Source organism: Mobula hypostoma, chromosome 10, assembly GCF_963921235.1.
Source record: "Mobula hypostoma chromosome 10, sMobHyp1.1, whole genome shotgun sequence".
NCBI lineage: Eukaryota > Metazoa > Chordata > Chondrichthyes > Myliobatiformes > Myliobatidae > Mobula > Mobula hypostoma.
Genome location: NC_086106.1, coordinates 105740524 through 105764137, shown reverse-complemented (window position 1 = coordinate 105764137; position 23614 = coordinate 105740524). Strand labels below are relative to the sequence as shown.

The 23614-nt window shown below is 40.4% G+C and overlaps 1 protein-coding gene and 1 long non-coding RNA gene across 2 annotated transcripts in view; one reads left to right on the top strand and one right to left on the bottom strand.

The window, feature by feature from the left end:
• LOC134353093 (copper-transporting ATPase 1-like) overlaps positions 1 to 15143 on the bottom strand; it is a 130515-nt gene extending 115372 nt beyond the window's left edge. The window contains exon 1 of the mRNA XM_063060987.1: positions 15064 to 15143. The gene's annotated coding sequence lies outside the window, so the exon portion shown is untranslated. The remainder of the gene's footprint in view (positions 1 to 15063) is intronic.
• Positions 1 to 23614, top strand: part of LOC134353095 (uncharacterized) — a 41015-nt gene that overhangs the window by 7097 nt on the left and 10304 nt on the right. The window lies entirely within an intron of this gene.

The following is a 23614-nucleotide window of genomic DNA, read 5'->3' as shown; positions in this document are numbered from 1 at the left end:
AACCATTGTTCCTGCACTGACATATCTGTCCACAACTTCCTCCACTGATTCATTTATTTATTACAGGTGCAACGAAATATGCGGTGAAATGCGTCATTTGCGTTAATAACCAATACAGTCTAAGGATGTGCTGGGGGCATGGCCACAATGTTCAGCACAACGACAACATGGTATCACATATGAGCAACACACTTGATTCTGGTGGAACTCAGTAGGTCAGGCAGCATTTGTGGAAATGAATAAACGATCAACGTTTCAGGCCAAAACCCTTCATCAGGACGTAGATGAGCAGCTCCAGTTCACACCACATAAGAGACGCATATTTCAATTAACAGGACTTTATACAATAAGATAAATGACCTCTTTTCTATATCAGTAGATTACCAAGATCTATCCTCTTGCTGTGACTGACTAAACTGAGCTACATGGAAGTTGTAACTGAATTTTTTATTTTCAAAAATAAAATTTATTCATAATAAAAGACATATACAAAGAAAAAACAGAGCAGAAAAACCTTTACATTCACGATTGTTACATTCAGTAGCATAAAATTTTAAAGAAAAAAGTAACAAATGAACATAACACCATAACCACTCAAGTAGCTTCCAGAAGGGATTGTTTTAAGAGCCTCTGCCCTACTCTACCCCTCTTTCTGGTGGCAGAGCATCCTAGATTGGAAAATATAGAATCTTTAATAAATCATAGCAGATATTCTTTAGAGGCTCTGGTTCATCTCCTGACACAATGTTTACATCTTAAACACATTGAGGTCTTTCTTTCACCCTCTGAGATATTAAACAGGGCACACAGCATTGTCAGTGAACCCATTGACCTGCCCAACAAACTCTTTGACCCCCTACCATCAGGCAGGAGATACCGCAGCATTAGAGCAACAAATGTTAGGATGGGAAACAGCTTCCTCCCCCAGGCTGTGGGACTACTGATCTCCCAGCCACCCATCCAGGCTTTATCACATATAAAACACCAATAGCATTATACTGTTTACTTTTTTACTTGTTCTGTAAATGCACCTTATTATTTATTAAGTTTTTTTGGTAATATTACTTTGTGTTGTGTGTGAGTTTTATGTACAGAGAAATATTTCGTTTAGCAGGACACAAATGTGTATATAGTTGAATGACGATAAACTTGAACTTGAACAAGGATAACAGTAAATAATTAACTACAGTTTCAATAGCTAGAATCACCTATTTAACTTTAACTTTTTGAATGTAGACACCTAACTATACAGAATAGCTTATTTACAATGGTAACACATCCCAACTAGCAGAACCCCTTTGAATATTCCTTTGGAACCCTTTGAGTAGCTGGTTCAAGAACTTTTAAGCACAACTTCACACACCCAAAGTATAGATTTGTTACAGTGTTGCGGGATGGCTGCATGAATATCCAACTTGCCTGAATATTAAGTGACCTGTCTTGCACTGTGTATAAAGTGGCAGGGATACAGCTTGAAAAAAACATGTTAATATAGGACCTGGCCACGTAATGCCTTTCTTGATCTCATACTAAAATTTTCAGTAAACACCAATTAACATGAACATTCATCTATCATTCCTATTGGTACAGAATCAGAATGTCCCACACTCAGTGATTGGTTTCACTGGTCTTAATGTATCAGTTGAATTTAAATTGTGAACATGTTTTATTTCCTGAAGACTGGTTCTCATTTTAATTAATCCATAGTTATGCTATCCATCATTCCTTAACTCCAGAAAAATCCTTAACACACATCAACTACTTTTTTTTTTGCATCTTTTTTTTTCTTTGCATCCTTTTTAAAAACCTTACTTGGAAATTCTTTGTTTTAAAATCTAGGTATTCAAGAGCAATTTTTTTTTCCAAAATCTGCCTTGAAGGAAGACAGTCAAAAAATCTCAAAACATGATACAAAACATTGATCCATCATTGCACATCCTATCCTCTAGCCTTTAAGCAATGTTCACAGCTGAAGGAAAACAAAAATGAAACTAAAAAAAGCTACCAAATTAGCATTTACATCCAATCATCCTTCATCAGAATGATCTGCAATCAAGTGATAATTCTGTTTCTCTTTCCACACTCGCTGCTTGACTGCTTCGTGTTTTCCGTACTTGTTTATTTCACTTTTCAGCGTCAGCTGTTTTTTTTAAATTTTCATTGCATCTATCAAATATTAAGGAAATCCTTATGAACAGTTCTTATGGTCAGTTTATCAAGACATTACACAAAATGATTGTTGAACTTACGCATGATGAGATAATCTTGCAGAAAATCTCTTGCGCAACTGGTGTCACAATGACAACCTCACACAGGATCTTATAGTAAGGTAGCAGCGAGCTCTGACGCAGCAGCATCCGTGGGGCTAAACAAAGATATTATTGTCTTCTAATATTTTTTACGATCACAAGGCCTTACAGGACCTTAAGAATGTAAAGTACTGCAGGTCTACATCATCAGCGAGTTGCTTGTTGGCAAAGAAACTGAAGGAACCAGACTTGGTGGGAGTCGTGCTGCTGCTTGCAAGAGTGAGGAGTAGGTGTGTGCAGTCTAATCCGAGCGATTGTTTTAGTTACTTTTCTTGTGATTGCAAGACCCTCTTGGGCATTGTTAACGTGGGATGCTGCAAGTCCGATTCACTGGTTTATTGGTGGGCAGCAGGGCAGTTGCGTGGCCTCAGTCGTAGCAAGGACTAGGCTTCAAGCTGCAGCTTTGCCTGTTTACAGCTACCCATGAGAGAGGCATTGGAGTCACTGTCTCCACTGGAGACAGTGTGGCATAGCATATAAGCCGGAGTCAGTGCTGCCCCTCCATGCCCACTTGGCAGAAGACAAGCCATATTGAGTCCGACTGCAGACTGCTGCAACATTCATGGACTCAAGGTCTTGGACTATATTTTTGTGTGTGTGTGACTGTATTTTATATTTGTTATGTTTGCCTTGTGCTATGTATGACTGTTGGTACTGTGGTTTGCATCTTGGCCCAGAGTAATGTATTGTGTGGCTGTATTCATGGCTATACATGTATCGTTAAATGCGAATTGAACTTGAACCTGACCTTTTGAAGTACTGCAGCTTAGGCACATTAATCATTTCTGCTTTCCACGTAACAACCCTCAGAAATGAAAATATTTCCTGAGCTTTCTTTTGACATTATTACCTGCATTGCACACCATTTGACACAGGAGTTGATCTGATGTTTGCTGCATCCTGAAAATAGCATCTAAATCTTCAATGAGAGTAGTTCTTTACCTTCTGGGAATTTTCTGTTTTGTTTTATTTTAAACCTCTTTCACAAAGCATGCTGAACTCCAAAAGAGAAGACTAAATTCTGTGACCATTTGCAAACCGAGAACAAAAAGAAGAGGACGCTGGTTTCCATTTTAGGTGTGTTTTCCCACACACTCTGCATACAAAATGAACAGAGTTAAGACAACTCTATATTAGAATAATTATCTTGTAAAATGTGTCTCTATCCATTGCACATCCAGATGCATGACAAGAAATGTACAGTAATCTCAAATCACAAGATGTAAATAGCTAGGTTTCTAAATTCTTTGTGGTTTCTGCAAGACAAGCAGCTGATAAAACGACCACATGCTGTATATTTTTTTACATTTTTCCTCTCACTTCCCTGAATGCTTCCTATTGTCTTAAGTTGTTGAGATTTAAAATAAAGAATGCGTCATAAATATTCCTTTTTTAGTGCTTCTGCAATTCTGGTTGATTATTAGCCTGTGAGTTAGCTTTCTACTATATATTAATCATACCCATCTCTACCACCAGTCTTGTTACCTTTGGTGTCTGTATATTTTCAGACTGCTTGTCCTACATACATTGAGAAATTTCTTGCAAATAAATTCTGTTAAAATCAAAGACAACTGTCTGAAAGTGCATCAGAATATTTCCAGGGTTTATATCAGAGATCTTTGGTTTTGGAACACATATCCAGAAAACATCAAAACCATCAAATTCTACCTCCAAAGTATGTCCAACTCTGCTCCCATCTCAATTCACCTGTGCATCAATACTGTTATTTCCTCTAAACTTAACTATTCTATTCATAAATGAGAAAATCTGCGGATGCTGAAAATCCAAGTAATAAACACCAAATGCTGGAGGAACTCAGCAGACCTGGTAACATCTATGGAAAAGAGTAAACAATCAACGTTTCAGGCTGAGACCCCTCATCAGGACTGGAAAAAAGAGATGAGAGGTCAGTGTAAGAAGTGGGGGGAGGAGAAGAAGAAGTATAAGATAGTAGGGGATAGCTGAAACCAGGAGAGGGCGAGAGGTGAAGTAAAGAGCTGGGAAGTCAACTGGTGAAAGAGATACAGGGCTGGAGAAGGGGGAATCTGATAGGAGAGGACAGAAAGCCATGGAAGAAGGGGAAGGGGAGGAGCAGCAGAAGGAGTTGATGGGCACATAAGAAGATAAGTTGAGAGAGGAAAATGGAAATGGAGAATGGTGAAGGGGCAATGACAGGAAGTTCGAGATATTGACGTTCATGCCATCAGGTTAGAGGCTACCCAGAATATGAGATGTTGCTTCTCCAACCTAAGTGTGGCTTCATTATAGCAGTAGAGGAGGCCATGGACCATGCCCCTATATATTTATCTGTTGATTTAGATCTACAACCAAAGAATACTATTTGGAAATTAAATTCAAATCTACTCAATGATCCCTATTTTAAGGAACAAATTAAAAAAAGAAATTGGTCTTTACTTAGAATTCAATGATAATGGAGAGGTTTCACCTCCATTCTATGGGATACTCTGAAGGCTGTCTTAAGAGGGAAAATTATAGCGATATCTTCATAGAAGTAAAAAATAAGGAATAGAACATTAGAGGAATTACAAATAAGCTGAAGGAACTAGAAAAAAAGCACAAATTGAGTTTGGCACAGGATACACTAGAGGAAATTTTAAAAACATTTTTAAAATTAGGAATGAAATTAATAGTTTGGCTACACAAGAAATTAGAAAAAAATTAATGTCTCTGAAACAGAGACACTATGAAAGTGGATCTAAATCTATGAAAATACTGGTGTGGAAACTGAAAAAAAAAATAGCAGAAAATACAATTCATAGAATAAGGGATCCAAGAACAAACGTGATAAAAAATAAGCTCAGTGAAATTCAAGAAGCTTTTGAAATGTTTTACAAAACTCTATATTCCAAAGTTCCAGCAAGAAGCATAACCCAAATTGACACCTTCCTGAATTCTTTAGAGTTACCCACTTTAAGCAAAGAACAAAATAGAACGATGACTGCTGACATAACTGAAGCTGAACTAAAAACTGCAATTAGTAGGCTTAAATTAAGCAAGTCACCAGGATCAGATGGATATACAGCAGGGTGGTATAAGGAGTTTAGAAGTGAGTTAATTCCTATTTTACTCCCCATGCTGAACTGGACCCTAAGAAAGGCGCAAGTGCCACCCAGCTGGAAGGAGGCGATAATCTCAGCTATACCGAAAGAAAGCAAGGATAAAATGGAATGTGAGTCATTTAGACCAGTATCTGTTCTTAATGTGGATTATAGAATACTTCCTCCATCATGGCCAAACGATTAGAAGAGCCTCTACCCACACTGATACATAATGATCAGACAGGTTTTGTACAACAATGCTAAACACAAGACAATATATGCATTACGCTTCATATTATGGATCATATTAAAAAAAATGAAATTGAAGCAATAGTGATAAGCATGGATGCTGAAAAGGCATTTGATTCGGTTAACTGGAATTTTCTTTACAGAGTTTTACATAGATTTGGTCTATATGACACAATTATTAAAACTATACAGGCATTATATGACAATCCTACTGCCAGAATTAAAATCAATGGATATTTATCTAATAGCTTTACCCTAGAAAGGGGCACGAGACAGGGTTGTATATGGTCACTGCTACTCTTCACATTATATCTGGAACCATTAGCTCAATACATCAGACAAAATGAAGATATCAGGGGAATTACTATTAAAGGGACAGAGATGACATTTTGATCTATCTAGGACAATCTTTACCTAAATTGATGCAATCCTTTGAACAATATGGCCAATTATCAGGATACAAGATCAACATAGATAAAACCCAACTACTTTCATATAACTGTAGCCCACCAAGAGAAACAAAGTAGATATCCTTGGGCATGGCAAACAGAGTCTGTCAAATATTTGGGCATCATTATGCCAAAAGATTTGGCAAAATTATCAGAATGCAATTATTAGCCTATATATAAAAAATTAAGGAAGATATAACAAGATGAAACCTAATTCCTTTTCTTGGTCTCAGTTCAAGGATTGAATTTATTAAAATGAATATACTGCCCAGACTACTATATCTCTTTCAGACCCTACCAATAGAGATTAACCAAAATCAATTCAATGAGTGGAACAAGATGCTATCAAGATATATAGGGCAAGGTAAAAGGCCTAGGGTTCGTCTCAAAACTTTGCAATTAGCCAAGGAAAAGTGGGGGGGGGGGCTACCTTCTCTTAGACATTATTATTTTGCAGCACAGTTGAGAGCTGGGATATGCTGGTGCAACCCATCATATGGCGCTCAATGGAAAAACATTGAGGAGAGGATACTTTCCATCCCCTTACAAACAATTTTGGCTGATAGCAACCTACAAAGTTACACAAATAATATTGACAACCCGTGGGTGACATGAACTCTTAAAATATAGAAAACTATTATTAAAGAATATAAACTAGAGAGAGACATTGCAATTCTTAAATGGTGTGCATATGACTTGGATTTTACGCCGAATAAACTGGATGCTAGATTTGAGGACTGGACAGCTGAAGGAATAACAGCTATTTGCAATATAATGAAAGAAGGAACGCTGTTCAGTTTTGAAATGCTCAAAGAGAAACACTTATTAGAAAAAAAAGACTTTTACCAGTATTTACAGATGCGACAGTATGTTAACAGGACAGTTAAAAATGTAACCAAGGCAAGTACATGTCTGATTGAGCTATTTAGAAAAGCATATAATTCAGGCAACGGTAGTAGAGTAATTTCAAGCGTTTATAAGGGTTTGTCAAATCTTAAAACACATTCGACTTCATACATTAGAACAAAATGGGAGAAGGAAGGAGGGATAATAATATCTGAGGAAGACTGAACAATAATATGGAGGTATCAATGGAAGTGTACCAGTTCACAGAAATGGAGGGAGTTCAGGTGGAAAAACTTGATAAGATATTTTATTACACCCTTTCAGAAATCCTATTATAATAGTAACTGCCCTGCTTGCAGATGGAGCGTAGGCGTTTGGTGAAGCGGTCTCCCAATCTACGTCGCGTCTCATCGATATGCAGGAGGCCACACCGGGATGACCCCAACTGACGCCCAGGTGAAGTGTTGCCTCACCTGAAAGGGCTGTCTGGGCCCTGAATGGTAGTGAGGGAGGAGGTATAGGGGCAGGTGAGGCACTTGTTCCAAATGCAAAGAGGGAGATCAGTGGGGTGGGACGGATGGACAAGGGAAATCGCGTAGGGAGCAATCCCTGTGGAAAGTGGGTTGGAAATAAAGACGTATTTGGTGGTGAGATCCCGTTGGCAATGGCAGAGAATTATGTGCCGGACGCGAAGGCTGGTGAGGTGGTAGGTGGTAGATGGACATGAATTTCATTCTTATCCATCTTCCTATGTTCTATTCTCTTTAAGACTGTGATAATCAAACACTGCTCACTATTTCACATTTCCCATTAAATCTTACCCATCGTTTTTCTGCTTGCTGGACTATATTGACTTCAGAAGCAATACATGAATGTTAAAGATCTCGCTCTTTTCAGATCTCTCACTGCCTCACTCCTTCCCATCACAACAATTTCTAGCGTTTTACCATGATTGGCCTTTCATGAGATGATCTCTCACCTCTCAATCATCTCTTAATTTAACTGCTCTCTCGTTAGTTGCTGTGCTCTTAGCTCAGAAAGTTTAGACCTCCACTTTTCCTTTTATATGGTCCTTAAACCTTACCTCTCTGGCCAAGTTCTCGGTCATATACCTTCTTATTTAGCTCAGTGTCAAATTTTGTGTGATATTAAGCCTTGTGAAGCACCTTGGGATGTTTTCTTTTGTTAAAACATTGTGTAAACCTGATGTTGTTATTTCAGGTATTTTAAACAGAAAGAAAAACAAAGAAGTGAAAACTACTATTCCATTCATCATATAACATTCTTGTCAACCTTCGGTGACAGCCGTAATTCTTAAGCACACCAAATTGTGTGGTCAAACTCCACACCAAAGACTTGGTCTCAGATATCTGGACTGTCAATTCACTAGAGAAATGGGACTGTTTTGATGACTCATGTAAAACACAGAACTTCTGATAGCGCAGTATTCCCATAGTGCAGAGATCAGCAGTGCTGCAATTTCAGATGAGATATTAAAACCCTCTGGTGGATATGAAAGGTGTTGCTATTTTGAAGCAAAAGAACTACACATCATGTTCTCACCAATATTTATCTCTCACACTGGTTTGTTAAAGCTGCTTAGTGTAATTTGACTACACCACTTTCCCTATGTTACAACAACTCAAAATATAAACTACTCAGTTGGCTGTAAAACATTTAGGAACAATATATATTATTTTTGGTTTGTAGTTTTGTGTGCACTATCTGTTACTTTGTGTGTAAACTTAAACCTTCATCCTTATCTTTAAATGCTTCCATTCTCTGCAATCCTTTCTAATTTATATTGCTCAACAAACAATCTCTAATATCTACCTTCTACCATCAACCTCATGCTAAGCTGACTTCATTCCCAAATGACTAGGTAATTTGTTTTTCAGAAGATGTTGATTAACTAATCCGTAAAACAAAAACATATGCAAATTAGTTTGAGGTTCATATAATAAGCACTGGAGAGAATAATGACACATATTAATCACCTTCATAATCTGTTTAGCCCCAATCAAATTCCAAAAATAATTTTTTTGCATAACCCTACCGACCCAATCATCCCCATTCACCAATTCGCCAAACAAACACATAATTTCTCTTTGTTCCTAAATTTATTAACACACATAGTATGCTGCTCGGACATATTGTTTGTTTCCAGATTCAGTTCTCTGTGTGTTACTGTTAACTGATCTCAGTCTGATAGAGAAAATACCAGTCGTCTCAATACCACTGTCTAAAGTAGGAATATAAAGAGGTTTGCCAAACAAAGCAGCACTTAGCAAGAATGTGATTGCTAGGGAACACAATAGATTTCAATCTATGTTTCTTATAGTTTTGTATTCAACTGATGTTAAATTCATAAAAATGTTCTTGTTTAATCAACTGAAGTACATAGTCAATACAACCATTAATAAGGCTAGCACATACAATGCCATTCCCCAAAAACCAAAAATTCTAAATGGGGAGCACATACTGTAGGAAAACTGTAGAGAATTGATGCTCTACCAGTAGAGCTACTAGGACTTGATGTTTTAATCCCTATGGTAAGTCGGCACTTTCGATGTTGGCAGTGGGCTTGGCGTGGTGACAAGGAGGGAGGGTAGGTATGTCATCGAGGTCATCAGGTTGGCACCCTCCTTCTTTGGCGTTTCATTGATAAGCCCACAACGTCTCCAGAGGGCTCAACGGTGCTACCTGGCGTCCCAGATACACCCCCCTCAGTTCCATACCCTCCTGTCTTCATCTTGCAGCCCAGTTGTTGTCTTTCCTTTTAATCCAAATCCAATTGCTGCTTTCTTCTGCTGCGTTTGACAAGGACTTGATTGCTTGTTGGAGGGAGTAACCCCTCACCCCCATCTTCTTCAATATACTGGTCGTAGATGTAGCAACGAATCCCCTGCATCCCACTTCTTCTGGGAAAATCTTGGTCTTCCAACCGTTCTGGGTAGCTTCAGTTGCCAGTTCAGAGTACTTCCCAGAATCAGAATGAGGTTTAATATTATTAGCATATGTCATGAAATTTGTTGTTTTGCAGCAGCAGTATACTGCAATTATAGTAGTTAACAGTAAGTCTGGACCAATGTGATTTACACTTACTCTACATAGGCAAGACTGTGCCGGAATGGTAAATTTCCTCCTCTGAAAGATATTAGTGAATTGGATGTTTTTTTATATGGCAACAATAGTTTTGTGGCCATTGTTCTAAGAAATCATTTAAGTTTAAGTTAATTGGCAGAAACATCAGAGAGGAATTAAGAAAACGCTTATACAAAGAATAGGGACAGGATTAGCCTTGATTACTCTTAGAAGGTAAGAAACGTAAGAAATAGGAGCAGGAGTAGGCCATCCGGCCCATCGAGCCTGCCCCGCCATTCAATAAAATCATGGCTGATCTGTCTGTAAACTCAGCTCCATCTACCCGCCTTTTCCCCATAACCCTTAATTCCCTTACTATGTAAAAACCTATCTAACTGTATCTTAAATATATTTAGTAAGGAAGCCTCAACTGCTTCCCTGGGCAGAGAATTCCACAGATTCACCACTCTCTGGGAAAATTAGTTTCTCCTCATCTCCATCCTAATCTTCTCCCCTGAATCTTGAGGCAATGTCCTCTAGTTCTAGTCTCACCTACCAATGGAACCAACTTTCCTACTTCTATCTTATCTATCCCTTTCAAAATTTTGTATGTTTCTATAGGATCCCCTCTCATTCTTCTGAACCCTAGAGAATATAGTCCCAGGTGACTCAATCTCTCCTCACAGGTTAACCCCTTCATCCTTGGAATCAACCTGGTGAACCTCCTCTGCACTGCCTCCAAAGCCAGTATATCCTTCCTCAAGTATAGAGACCAGAACTGCACACAGTACTCCAGGTGTGGCCTCACCAGTACCCTGTATAGTTGCAGCATGACCTCCCTGCTCTTAAATTCAATCCCTCTAGCAATAAAGGCCAACATTCCTTTTGCCTTCTTAATAGCCTGTTGTACCTGCAAGCCAACATTTTGCGATTCATGAACAAGCACTCCTAAGTCCCTCTGCACAACAGCGTGCTGCAATCTTTCACCATATAAACAATAATTTGCTTTTCTATCATTCCTTCCAAAGTGGATGATCTCACATTTACCAATGTTGTATTGCCAGACCTTGGCCCACTCACTTAACCTATCTATATCCCTCTGCAGACTCTGCACATCGTCTGTACAACTTGCTTTTCCACTCAGTTTAGCGTCATCAGCAAATTTTGCTATGCTACACTCAGTCCCCTCTTCCAAATCATCAATGTAAATGGTAAACAGCTGCGGGCCCAGCACCAACCCCTGCGGCACCCCAGTTACCACAGACTGCCAACCGGAGAAACACCCATTTATACCAACTCTCTGCCTTCTATCGGTTAACCAATCCACTATCCATGCCAATACACTTCCTCCGACTCCATGCATCTGTATTTTATTTATAAGTCTCGTGTTACCCTTTCCATTCCCAGAATTATTATTGTGAATCTCCTCTGGATCCTGTCCAATGCCAGCACATCTTTTCTCAGATAGGAAGCCCAAAATTGCTCATAATACTCCGTGCAATCTGACCAATGCTTTATAAAACTGAAGTATTACATCCTTGCTCTTATATTCTAGTTCTCTTGAAATGAAAGTTAACATTGCATTTGCCTTCCTTACCACCAGCTCAACCTACAAGTTAATCCTTAAGGAATCCTGCACAAGGACTTATAAGACCCTTTGCACCTCAGATTTTTTAATTTTTTCTCCATTTAGAAAATAATCTACACTTTTATTTCTCTTACTAAAATTATGACCATACACTTCCCGAAACTGTATTCCATCTGCCACTCCCTATACTCCTAAACCGTCTAAGTTCTTCTTTGCCACAGGCAGCTGTAGAAGCCAAGTCTTTATGTATATTTAAGGCTGAGGTTGATAGATTCTTGATTGGTCAGTGCATGAAGGGATATAGAGAGAAGGCAGGAGATTGGAGCTGAGACGAAATTTGGATCAGCCTTAATGAAATGGCAGAGCAGACTCGATGGGCCAATTGAGCTAATTCTGCTCCTATATCTTATGGTCTTATGGTCTTCTGTAGCCTCTCTGCTTCCTCAATACTTCCTGCCCTGCCACCTGTTTTTGTATCATCCACAAACTTGGTCACAAAGCCATCAAATCAGTCATCCAAATCATTGACATATAACATAAAACAAAATGATCCCAATACCAACCCCAGTGGAACACCACTAGTCACCAGCAGCCAACCAGGATAGACTCCCTTTATCCTGACACATTGCCTCCTGCCAGTCAGCCAATCTTCCATCCACGCGAGTATCTCTCCTGTATCACTATGGGTTTTTATCCTGTTAAACAGGCTCATGTGCAGCACCTTGTCAAAGGCCTTCTGAATATCCAAGAAAACAACATGAGAAGAGGGCATTCCTAGGGGATGAGAGTCCTTAATGATAAATGCAGCTTTTTTAAGGCATCACCTTTTGAAGATGTCCTTGATGCTGGGGAGGCGAGTGCCCATGATGATGCAGGCTGAGTTGGAACTTTCTGTAGCTTTTTCCAATCCTGTGTAGTTGCCTCTTCATGGAAGTCAGTGATGGCACCAGTTAGAATGCTCTCCATGGTTCAGCTGAAGATATTTGCTGGGGTCATTGATGACATACCAAGTCTCCTCGAACTACTAATGGAATACAGCTCTTGTTGTGCCTCCTTTGTAATTGCATCAATATGTTGGGTCCAGGATAGATCTTCAGAGATGTTGACATCAAAGGAACTTGGAATTGCTTATTCTTTCCACTTCTGATCCTTGGATGAGTACTAGTGTGTGTTCCCTTGTCTTCCTCTTCCTGAAATCCACAATCAGTTCCTTTGTTATACTGAAGTTGAGTGCAAGGTTGATGAGGCACCACTCAATCAGCTGATCTATCTCACTTCTGTACGCCTCCTTATCACCATCTGAAATTCTGTCAAAAATAATTGTGTCACTGGAAAATGTAGAGATGGTGTTTGAGCTGTGCCAAGCTACACAGTCACGGGGTGTAGGAAGAGTGGAACACAGGGCTAAACATGCATCCTTGAGGTGCGCCAGTGTGGATTGTCAGTGAGGAGGAGATATTACTTCCAATCCGCACTGACTGAATCTCCTGATTCATCCATGGCTATTGGTTTGCATATGTATGTTATCAAAGACACTCACTCATCTACAGAGGTCTTGATGAAGTCAGTGACAACTATAGATTCATTCAGTTTCAATGATAAATCCCTAAATATTGTCCAGCCCACTCCACTGACTCAAAGCAGTTCTGTAAGCACTCTTCCACCTCCCTTGGCTGTACTTTCTTGGTCCTCATTGGTGCTATGGTCTTTAGTTTCTGCCTATGCAGGGGGTAAAAGTAAGGGTAATTGGACTTTCCAAAGTGTGGGCATGGGATTGCATGGTAAGTGTTCTTGATGGTTCTTAGCAATGATCAAGAGTGCTGGCTCCTCTGGTTCCACTGGTGATATTTTGGTGGTAGTTTGTCAGAGACTTCTTCAAGCTAGCGTGGTTGAAATCCCCTACAATGATAGGGAGGCATCAGGGTGCGCTTCTTCATACCGCTAATCATGGTGCTCAGTTCCTCCAGTGCTTGCCTGACTTTGGCCAGGGGTTGAATGTGCACCGCTACAAGGATGACAGCAGAAAACACCCTCGGCAGATAAAATGGATGACACTTGACCACTAGATTTTCCAGGTCAGGTGATCAAGGCTGAGATAGAACCACCACATCTGTGCACCATGGTTCATCATGAAAGACAGCAGTCCTCTTTTTGTGGTGGATGGTAAAGACCCACATCCAAAATGGTGGGGGTGAGCCATGTTTCCGTGAAGCAAAGTACACAGCAGTCCTTGATGTCCCTCTGCAATCCTGCTTTGACATCTTCAATTTTATTTTCCAGAGATCTTATTTGCAAACTATGTTTTCCTCGCTTCCTTTTTCTTAAAGGGGAACTGTGTTCGCAACCTGAAACTGCAGTCTGGGGTCCGCCAAATTTGAGGATTGATAGATTTTTTAAAAATGTCTTAAAACAACGTTGCTTACTGAACCAGTGAACTCCATGAGGTGTCTGACACTAATCACATTCACAATGATAGGTCCTCTCTGGAGGCCTGAGATTTCTTTATTCATGAGTGGACTCCTAAAGTGAGTCAAGTTGTCAATCGGCCTGTCATGAAAAGAGTTTGCAAAGAACTTGTAGATTCAGATCGAGATTTATTTATTTACCGCATGTCCATTAAAGCATACAGTACAATGTGTCATTTGTGTTAACAACCAACACAACCTGAGGATGTGCTATAGTCTGCCCACCAGTGTTGCCACACATTCCAGCACCAACATAGCATACCCACAATGTTCAAGAACAACAACAGCAAAACAAAAACTGAAGAGATTCTGGATTTCCAGCATGTGCGGAATCTTCTCTGTTTTGCATTGCTGTTGTTGTTTTATTTCTGCTGTTCCGATAAATTTACCAATTGTACATCGGTTTATTGCTGTCACATAAAGTACAGTGAAAATCTTTGTCTTGCATATCATTCAAACAGATCAATTCATTACAATAGTGCATTGAGCTAGTACAAGGTAAAACAGTAACAGAGTGCAGAATGAAGTGATGTAATTGCATTAAAAGTGCAGTACAGTGGGATAGAAACTGTCCTACTGAACAATAAAGATATAAAAATCTACAAATTTCCAACAATTGAAAGTAAGAACTCCTGCAATGGAACATGCCTAAGGGCAAAAGCCTACTATTTCGAGGGTACATTTCAGTAATTAGAATGTAGTTCATGTCTGCTATGGGCTTTATGAATGTGAAGAGTAATTTAAATTTGATTGCTTTAGAAGGGGCACATTAAATTCTCGTGTACGATATACACCTGCTGGCTGTAGTAATCAAATAGTTAAACAACTATCGCAGAATGGACAGACAGTGCTTTTTGCCTGAATAAGCATTTAACAGTTGCCACGTATGAGGATAGTTAATGGTCCGTGAAGTTCTCTGAAAATGCTTAGAAAATATAAGCGAGAAGACTGACAATGACTTAGGTGAAAGAACGAATCTCAATCTGATTGATTAAACATAGAACTATACGTTACCAACTGTTAGAAACGTAACCAGACAGAAACTGGACCAGCATAAGACAAGAAGCAACATAGCAGAGTCAAGTTCTCATTAAGCTGCAGTGATAAATTGGGAAATTAGCCCACTTTCCTACAGGCTCACTTAGCTCACTCAGAGGACTCATAAAATGGAAGTAAATGATTGGCCATCTGGTTGTAGTGTGATAAGAAATAATGGATCGACTCTATTACATTTCTAATGGCATCGAAAACCTCAATAACAGGTAGAGGAACTGGCTGTACCAAGGTAATAAGAGATAACTAGAGGCTTAGGTTAGGACAGTGAAATATTTACTTTGCGAGATTTGGTATGAAACTCACATGATAAAGCTCTCTGGAGCAATCAATTCCACATTCCTCTGTACTTGATTGGCTCAGTGCCAATGTAACATAATTGGTGAAGTGGAAAATGGAAGTGACACTCTGCGCCAATAGTCCAGCTTTAACAGGCCAAAGATGGATGAAATGAGTTGTACTTGGACGAGGCAATCAAAGTGGTCACTGTTTCTTTGGGGGGGAGAATAGAAGGAATAGGAGGGAAATGGATTGGAGAGACAGGATTTAATCCTTAACAAATCCTAGGACAGCATGAGAATCAGGGATTGTAGAAAGACTCTCTGTTCCGAGGATGCAGAGAGAAAAACGGAAGCTGCAAGTCTGACAGAGATGGATTACCTTGTGCAAAGGCAGCATAATATTGTACATAATGGTACACATCTTTGCTGTGTTCAATGAGTTTTGGGGATGAGAACCATTCTCTGCAGCAGATTACTTGGTTGCTGCTTTAACGTAACAAATAATGCTATGAACTTTTGCACAGACAAGATGCATAATCAGAAATGTGGTGATCACTGTCAACTTCTGTTGCTGATTAAAGGACAAATATTTGCCATGATATTGAGAATTCCGCTGCTCTTTTATGAACTAGTGTTTTTCTTTCCACCTGATGGAAGATGAGACTTTGAAAGATAGTTCTTGCAACAGTTCCGCAAGTACTCAGTACCATAGAGTTTTCTGGATTAAATTATGTGCTTGCTTGGCATAGAACATGAGCCAATATCTGAGTCAGTATTGTATCAATCATTTTTGTGATGTATATTTGCAAGCAGTAATCAAGGAAAGTCAGAAAATCCTCCCACAGTAAGCGGCTAGTTATGGCAATTAACAAACTCGGAGAACATTCAGAGGCAAAGTCAGCTGATTCAGTGTCAATAAAATTCAAACATTCACATGATTAAGGTACAAAATTTATGAAAAGGGGATCATAAGTATGATCAATACAAGCAAAATCCTAGTGCAGCAAGTCAGTAGGATGAACGAAGTTGGAGAGGAAAGAGAAACCCAAACAGGAATAAAAATGAAAGTGCTTTAAATGACTTTTTCAAAATATCATAGAATGGTAACAGCTCAGAAGTCCACACCAGGCTCATTTGAGGGAATATATCTATTTGATGATTGATATAATTGTGACGCTCAGCTATATCAGCTCGTATTTATCTAGGGGAAACCCCATCCGCCACTTAACCTTGTCTCCCAGTTACGTTGGTTGCCGTGCAAATGCCACCTGATTCGGCTTCAAACATCAATCATCAGCCAGCACACAATGTACGTTTTACAAATTACACTTTATAAATCTTACTAGGAATATGAGATTAATAGAGGTACAATAAAAAAAAGAAATGAAGAAGGCACCGAACTTATCAAAGTTCAATTTCTTCGTGCACACAGTTGGAGCTCGGGACCTTCTTTCTTCCCCCTGCAATCCACTCTGACCCCTTTGACTCACAGCTCGAGACCATCCGAAGTGATGGACCAGAGCACTCCCAGCACGTCCGTTGTCTTCCTTGTCTCTCCTCCAACTCTCTGCCAAAACCCCTGTTTCCCAGCCATATGAGACAGCATATCACCCCAAGAAAGAATAACATGGACACCCATTGGTTCATTTGCTCTATTATCAATAATATAGCCCAAGCAAAGGGCTAGCTAGATAACTTTCACAGCATTTAACATAACAAAGAAGCCATTTTAATTAACATACACAGTAACATAAAAGGTTAACATAACAAAGAAACCATTTTGATTAACATGCGCAGTAACGTAAAAGAAGAAACCCCTTACATAATGATAATCCATTGTGCAACTTGATTTTATTACTGATTTGATCCAACATGACTTGATTCTGTTCTTCTAGAAAAAGCAAGAAAAGTAAGAGAACATTTAAACTATATTCAGATGTTGTAACTGAAGATTTAGCTGTAGTTATCCACGATGCTTTATATCAACCTACTGATAATTTCTTCTGATCTCAGAAATGGTGTTCAGTGGTGGAAAGGACTTTACCCATGTTGGACTGAGCCATGTCCGTTCAAGGGCATTGACGTTTCCATACCAGGCTGTGATGCAGCCAGGCAATATACTCTCCACCACACATCTGTAGAAGTTTGTCAAAGCTTCAGATGTCTGCTGAATCTTCACCAACTCCTAAGGAAGTCGAGGTGCTGCCGTGCTTTCTTCGTAATTGCACTTACGTGCTGGGCCCAGGGCAGATACAGTACTCTGAAAAGATAACACCGAGGAATTTAAAGTTGCTAACTCTCTCCAACACTGATCCTCTGATGAGGACTGGCTCACGGACCTCTGGCTTCCTCCTCCTGAAGTCAGTAATCAGCTCCTTCATATTTCTGACATTGAGTGAAAGGTTGTTGTTATGGCACCACTCAGCCAGATTTTTAGTCTCCCTCCTATATGTTGATTCATCTTCACCTTTGATTCAGCCTACAACTGTGGTGTGGTTAGCAAACTTGAATATGGCATTGGAGCTCTGCTTAACCACACAACCACAGGTGTAAAGCAAGTACAGCGAGGGCTAAGTACACAGCCTTGTGATGCACCTGTGCTGATGGAGATTGTGGAGGAGATGTAGTTGCCGATCTGAACTGACTGAGGTCCGCAAGGATATATTTATTGAGGCCAAGGTCTTGAAGCTTATTGATTAGTTTTGAGGGGATGGTGGTATTGAATGCCAAGCTGTAGAAAATGAAGAGCTTCCTAATGTATGCATTTTTGCTATCCAGATGTTCCAGGGTTGAGTGAAGAGCCAGTGAGATAGCATCTGCTATGGTCCTGTTGCTCTGGTAGGCAAATTTGAGCATATCAACTTAAAATATTTTTGGGAGAGGCAGGAGATATGTTTCATCACCAACCTCTCAGAACACTTCATCACTGTGGATGTAAGTGCTACTGGATGTTAAGTATTGAGGCAGGTCACTACGTTCTTCTTAGTCACCAGTATAAGTGCAGTCTGCGTGAAGCAGGTGGGTACCTCAGACTGCCAAAGCGAGAGGCTAAAGATCTCAGTGAACACTCCCGTCAGCTGATCTTTAGTACTTGGCCAGGTATCCCGTCTGGGCTGTATGCTTGTTCGTCAGCCTCAGTAACTTAGATCTCAGGATTATCATGGGCTGTGGGAGTTCGTGATGATTCCTCCATGTTTTTACAGTCAAAGTGAGCATAGAAGGCATTGAGCTCATCTGGAAATGAAGTCCTGTTGTCACCTATGTTGCTTGATTTAACTTTATAAGAGGTGTTAGCATTCAAGCCCTGCCATAACTATCGGCCATCCTTTGTTGATTCAAGTTTAAGCTGGAATTGCCACTTCACCCATGAGATGGCCTTCCAGTGATCGTACCTAAACCTCTTATAACTTTCTAGGTCACCAGACTTGAATGCTGCTGATAAGGCCCTCAGCAGATTGTGAATCTCATGATTCATCCAGAGCTTCTGGTTGGGGAAGACTGAATGATTTTGTGGGGCACACTCGTCTACAACTGTTTTAATAAAGTCTGTGACAATCATAGCATTTTCATTGAGATTCACAGATGAGTCCTTGAACACGGCCCAGTCCACCGACTCAAAACAATCCCATAGCCACTCCTCTGCCTCCCGCAACCACCTCCTTGTTGTCCTAATCTTTGCTCTTTAGCCTCTACCTGGATGCAGGTGGGAGAAGGACAGCCAAGTGAACAGATTTACTGAAATGCGGTCCAGGCATTCCTTATAACAGTGGTCTAATGTGTTCCGACGTCTGGTGCTACAGTTTATACGCTGATGGTAATTGGGCAGGGTTTTTTTGAAACAAGCCTGGTTAAAGTCCCCAACTATAATTTGAAATGCGTTGGGATGAGCTGTTTCTTGTTCAGAGATGGAATCTCGCGGTATCTCAAGTGCTTGATTATAGCCTTCTGTTGGTGATACATAAACTACGATCAGGATTATGAATCCACGGTCACTTTCTTAGCCCAACTAATGTTAAATTGAAATTGACTGCCAGATTATTTTCAGCAGTGAAGACAATCTTTCTCCATCCCAGTATCAACATTGCATATGACCCGCTGCATAATGCAGAAACTGTTGGATTCATCAATAAAAATGTATCGGACAAACACACACCAGATCATAACCAGGACATTATGATGGGGAGGGGAAATTGAAATAAGCAGAAAACTGGGGAGAAACACTCGGCTGGTTAAGAACTCTCCCAACACTTGGTCACAATTTTTGATGAGAAATTTGTCTTTTCAAATGTCTCATCAAATGAGAGTTGGAATGCATCCAGTCAGTGAACAGGAGCACAAGAAGAAGCAGCAACTTCACTTAGGTGCATGGTTGAAGATTAAAAAGGCAGCGCTTCATGGCAGTTTTCAGAGTTGGACTGCACCCAGTCAGTTAATGGATTCATTAGAAAGGGCAAATAAGGCAGGGACAATTGGAGCAGCCATTGTGTGAGTGGGCCAGTGTTGGATTGGCTTTGGTTCATCAGGTTTGGGTGAGGTAAGTATCTAGTAAGTTTCTTCTTTGCCATCTTTATTCTTCACTCCTCAGCTGTTGGAGCACAATTAGTGCAGTGGAAATGGCTCCGGGGCTGTGCTTTGTTCTCTGTGTGAGACGTAGGAATTCTGGGAGACCTCCAGCCTTCCTGACAGCCACTCTACACCAGATGCACTGAGCTGCAGCTACTCTGAGAGCATGTTAATGAACTGGAGCTGCAGCTTGATAACCTTAGGCTCATACGGGAGACTGAGGGAGTTGTATATAGGACTTACAGGGAGGTAGTCACTCCTAGATTGCAGGATGAAGGTAACTGGTGACTGTCAGGAGAAGAAAGGGAAATGGGCAGCCAATACGAAGTACCCCTGTGGCTATTGCCCTCAGTATTAAGTATACCACTTTGGATATGTTGAACGGGACGACCCACCAGGGTGATCCACAGGTACTGGGTCTCCAGTACTGAGTCTGGTGCTTGGCTCAGAAGAGAAGAGAGGTGCAGAGGACGGCGTTAGTGATGGGAGATTCCATAGCTAGAGAAATAGAGACAAGATTCTGTATATATGATAGAGACACCCAGATGGTATGTTGCCTCCCAGCTGCCAGGATCAAGGATAATCGGACTGGGTTCATGGTATTCTAAAGGTGGGAGGGTGAGCAGCCAGAAGTCTTGGTACATATTGGCAGCAATGACATAATATGAAAGGTGAGGAGATCCTGAAGAGAGACTTTAGGGAGCTAGGTAGAAAGCCAAAAAGCAGGACCTCCAGAGTAGTCTGGAAACATTGCCAGTGAGGGTAAGGATAGGAGCATTCGGCAGATATACAGTACGTGTGGCAGAACTGTGCAAAAGGGATGGGTTACACTGGAACCTGAAGGGGGCCAATAACCTTGCAGGTTAGCTAGGGGTGCTCAGGAGGTTTAAATTGATTTGGCAGGGGGATGGGAAGAGGGGTGATAGGGCTGAGGTTGGGTTAGTTGGTTGACAAACACAGGAAGTGTGTAATGAGACTGCTAACAAGGATAGACTGATGATAGGGTAAAACTGCAATCAATGGGATGAGTTGCAATGTAAAAGGGGGACAAAATCAGAAACAGCGACAGATACAGGACCGAAGCTGTTACATTTGAATACATGCAGTATACAGAATAAGGGAGATGAATTTATAGCACAGTTGCAGATTGGCATGTGCGACACTGTGAGGATCACTGGATCGTGACTAAGATTATAGTTGGGAGCTTAATGTCCAAGGAGATGCATTGTATTGAAAGGACAGGCAGATAGACAGAGGGGGTGAGGTGACTCTTCTGGTAAAAAATTAAATCAAATCATTAGAAAGAGATGACATAGGATCAGAAGGTGTAGAATTGTTGTAGGTAGAACTAAGAAACTGCAAGGATAAAAAGGACCCTGATGGGAGTTATATACAGACTTCTGAACAGTAGTAAGGATGTAATCTACAAATTACAATGTGAAATAGAAAATGCATGTCAAAAGGGCTATGTTATGATAGTCATAGGAGATGTCAATATGCAGGTAGATAGGGAAAATCAGGTTGATACTGAATCCTAAAGGAGGGAATTTGTGGAATTCCTCCAAGATGGCATTTCAGAGCAGCTTGTAGTTGAGCCCACAAGGGGTTCAGCTATTCTGGATTGGGTGTTGAGCAATGAACCGGAATTAATTAGAGAGCTTAAGGCAAAGGAACCCAAAGGGACAAGTGATCATAATATGATAGAATTCACCCTGAAATTTAAGAAGGAGAATTTAAAGTCTAATGTATCAGCATTACAGTGAAGGCAATTACAGAGGCATGGGAGGGGAGCTGGCCGAAATTGGTTGAAAAAGAACACTGGCAGGGATGATGGCAGAGCATCAATGGCTGGAATTTCAGAGAACAAGTTAGAAGGCGCAAGGTATATACATCCCAAAGAAAAAGAAATTTTCTAAGTCAGGATGTTGCAACAGGGCTGACAAGAGAAGTCAAAGCCAACATAAAGCCAAAGTGAGGGTATATAATAGAGCAACAAATAGTGGGAAGTTAGAGGATTGGGAAGCTTTTAAAAAACAACCAAAAAAAGTTATAAAGAGGGAAAAAATGGAATACAAAAGCAAGCTGGCCAATAATATCAAAGAGGATATCAAAAGTTTCTTCAAATATATAAAGTGTAAATAAGAGGCGAGAGTAGATATTGGATCTCTGGAAAATGATGCTGAAGGGGTAGTCACGGGGGTCAAGGAAATGATGAACAAACTGAATAAGTATTTTGCATCAGTTTTCACTGTGAAAGACATTAGCAGTATGCTGGAAGTTCGAGTGTCAGAGGACAGAAGTGAGTGAAATGGCCTTTACTAAGGAGAAGGTTCTTGGTAAAATGAAAAGTCTGAAGGTAGGTAAGTCACCTGGACCAGATAGTATACACCACGGGTTTCTGAAAGAGGCGGCTGAAAAGATTGTGGAGGCATTAGCTGTGATCTTTTACAAATCAATTGATTCTGGCATGGTTCCACAGGAATGGAAAATTGAAAATGTCACTCCACTCTTCAAGAAGGGAGAGAGGCAGAAGAAAGGCCAGTTAGTCTGACCTCAGTGGTTGGGAAGATGTTGGAGTTAATTGTTAAGGATGTGGTTTCAGGGTACAGTACTTGGAGATACATGATAAAATAGGCTGAAGTCGGCATGGTTTCCGTAAGAGAAAATCTTGCCTGACAGATTTGTCGGAATTATTCGAAGCAATAACAAACAGGATAGACAAAGGAGAATCAGTGGATGTTGTGTACTTGGATTTTCATGTCTTTGACAAGGTACTGCACATGAGGCTGCTTAACAAGATAAGAGTCCATGGTATTACAGGAAATATAATAGCATGGGTAGAGCATTGGCTGATTGGCAGGGGGCAAAGAGTGGGAATAAAGAGAGCCTTTTCTGGTTGGCTGCAGTGACTAGTGGTTTTCCACAGGGGTCTGTGTTGGGACTGATTCTTTTTACTTTATACTACGATGACTTGGATGATGGAATTGATGGCTTTGCGGCCAGGTTTGCAGACAATATGAAGATAGGTGTAGGGGCAGGTAGTGTTGAGGAACCAGAAGCTACGGAAGGACTTAGACAGGAGAATGAGCAAAGTAGTGGAGATGGAAGTGCTGGGAAGTGCATCGTCGTGCACTTTGGTAATAGAAATAAAACTGTAGGCTATTTTCTAAATGGAGAGAAAATTCAAAAATCTGAGATGCCTGGGGACTTGAGAATCCTTGCACAGGATTCCCAAAAAGGCTAATTTGCAGTATGAGTCAGTGATGAGAAAGGCTAATGCATTCTTAGCATTCATTTTGAGAGGACTAGAATATAAAAGCAAGGATGTAATGTTGAGGCTTTATAAGGCACTGGTGAGGCCTCACTTGGAGTATTGTGAGCAGTTTTCGGCCCCTTAGAAAGGATGTGCTGACATTGGAGAGGTTTCAAAGATAGGTCACAAAAATGATTCCAGGATTGAAAGGTTTATCATATGAGGATTGTTTGAGGGCTCTGGGCCTGTACCCACTGGAATCCACAAGAATGAGGGGTGACCTAATTGAAACCTATCGAATGTTGAAAGGCCTTGCTAGAGTGGATATGAAGAGGATGTTTTCTATGGTAGGGAAATCTAAGACCAGAGGACCCAGCCTCAGAATAGAGGGGTGTCCATTTAGAACAGAGATTAC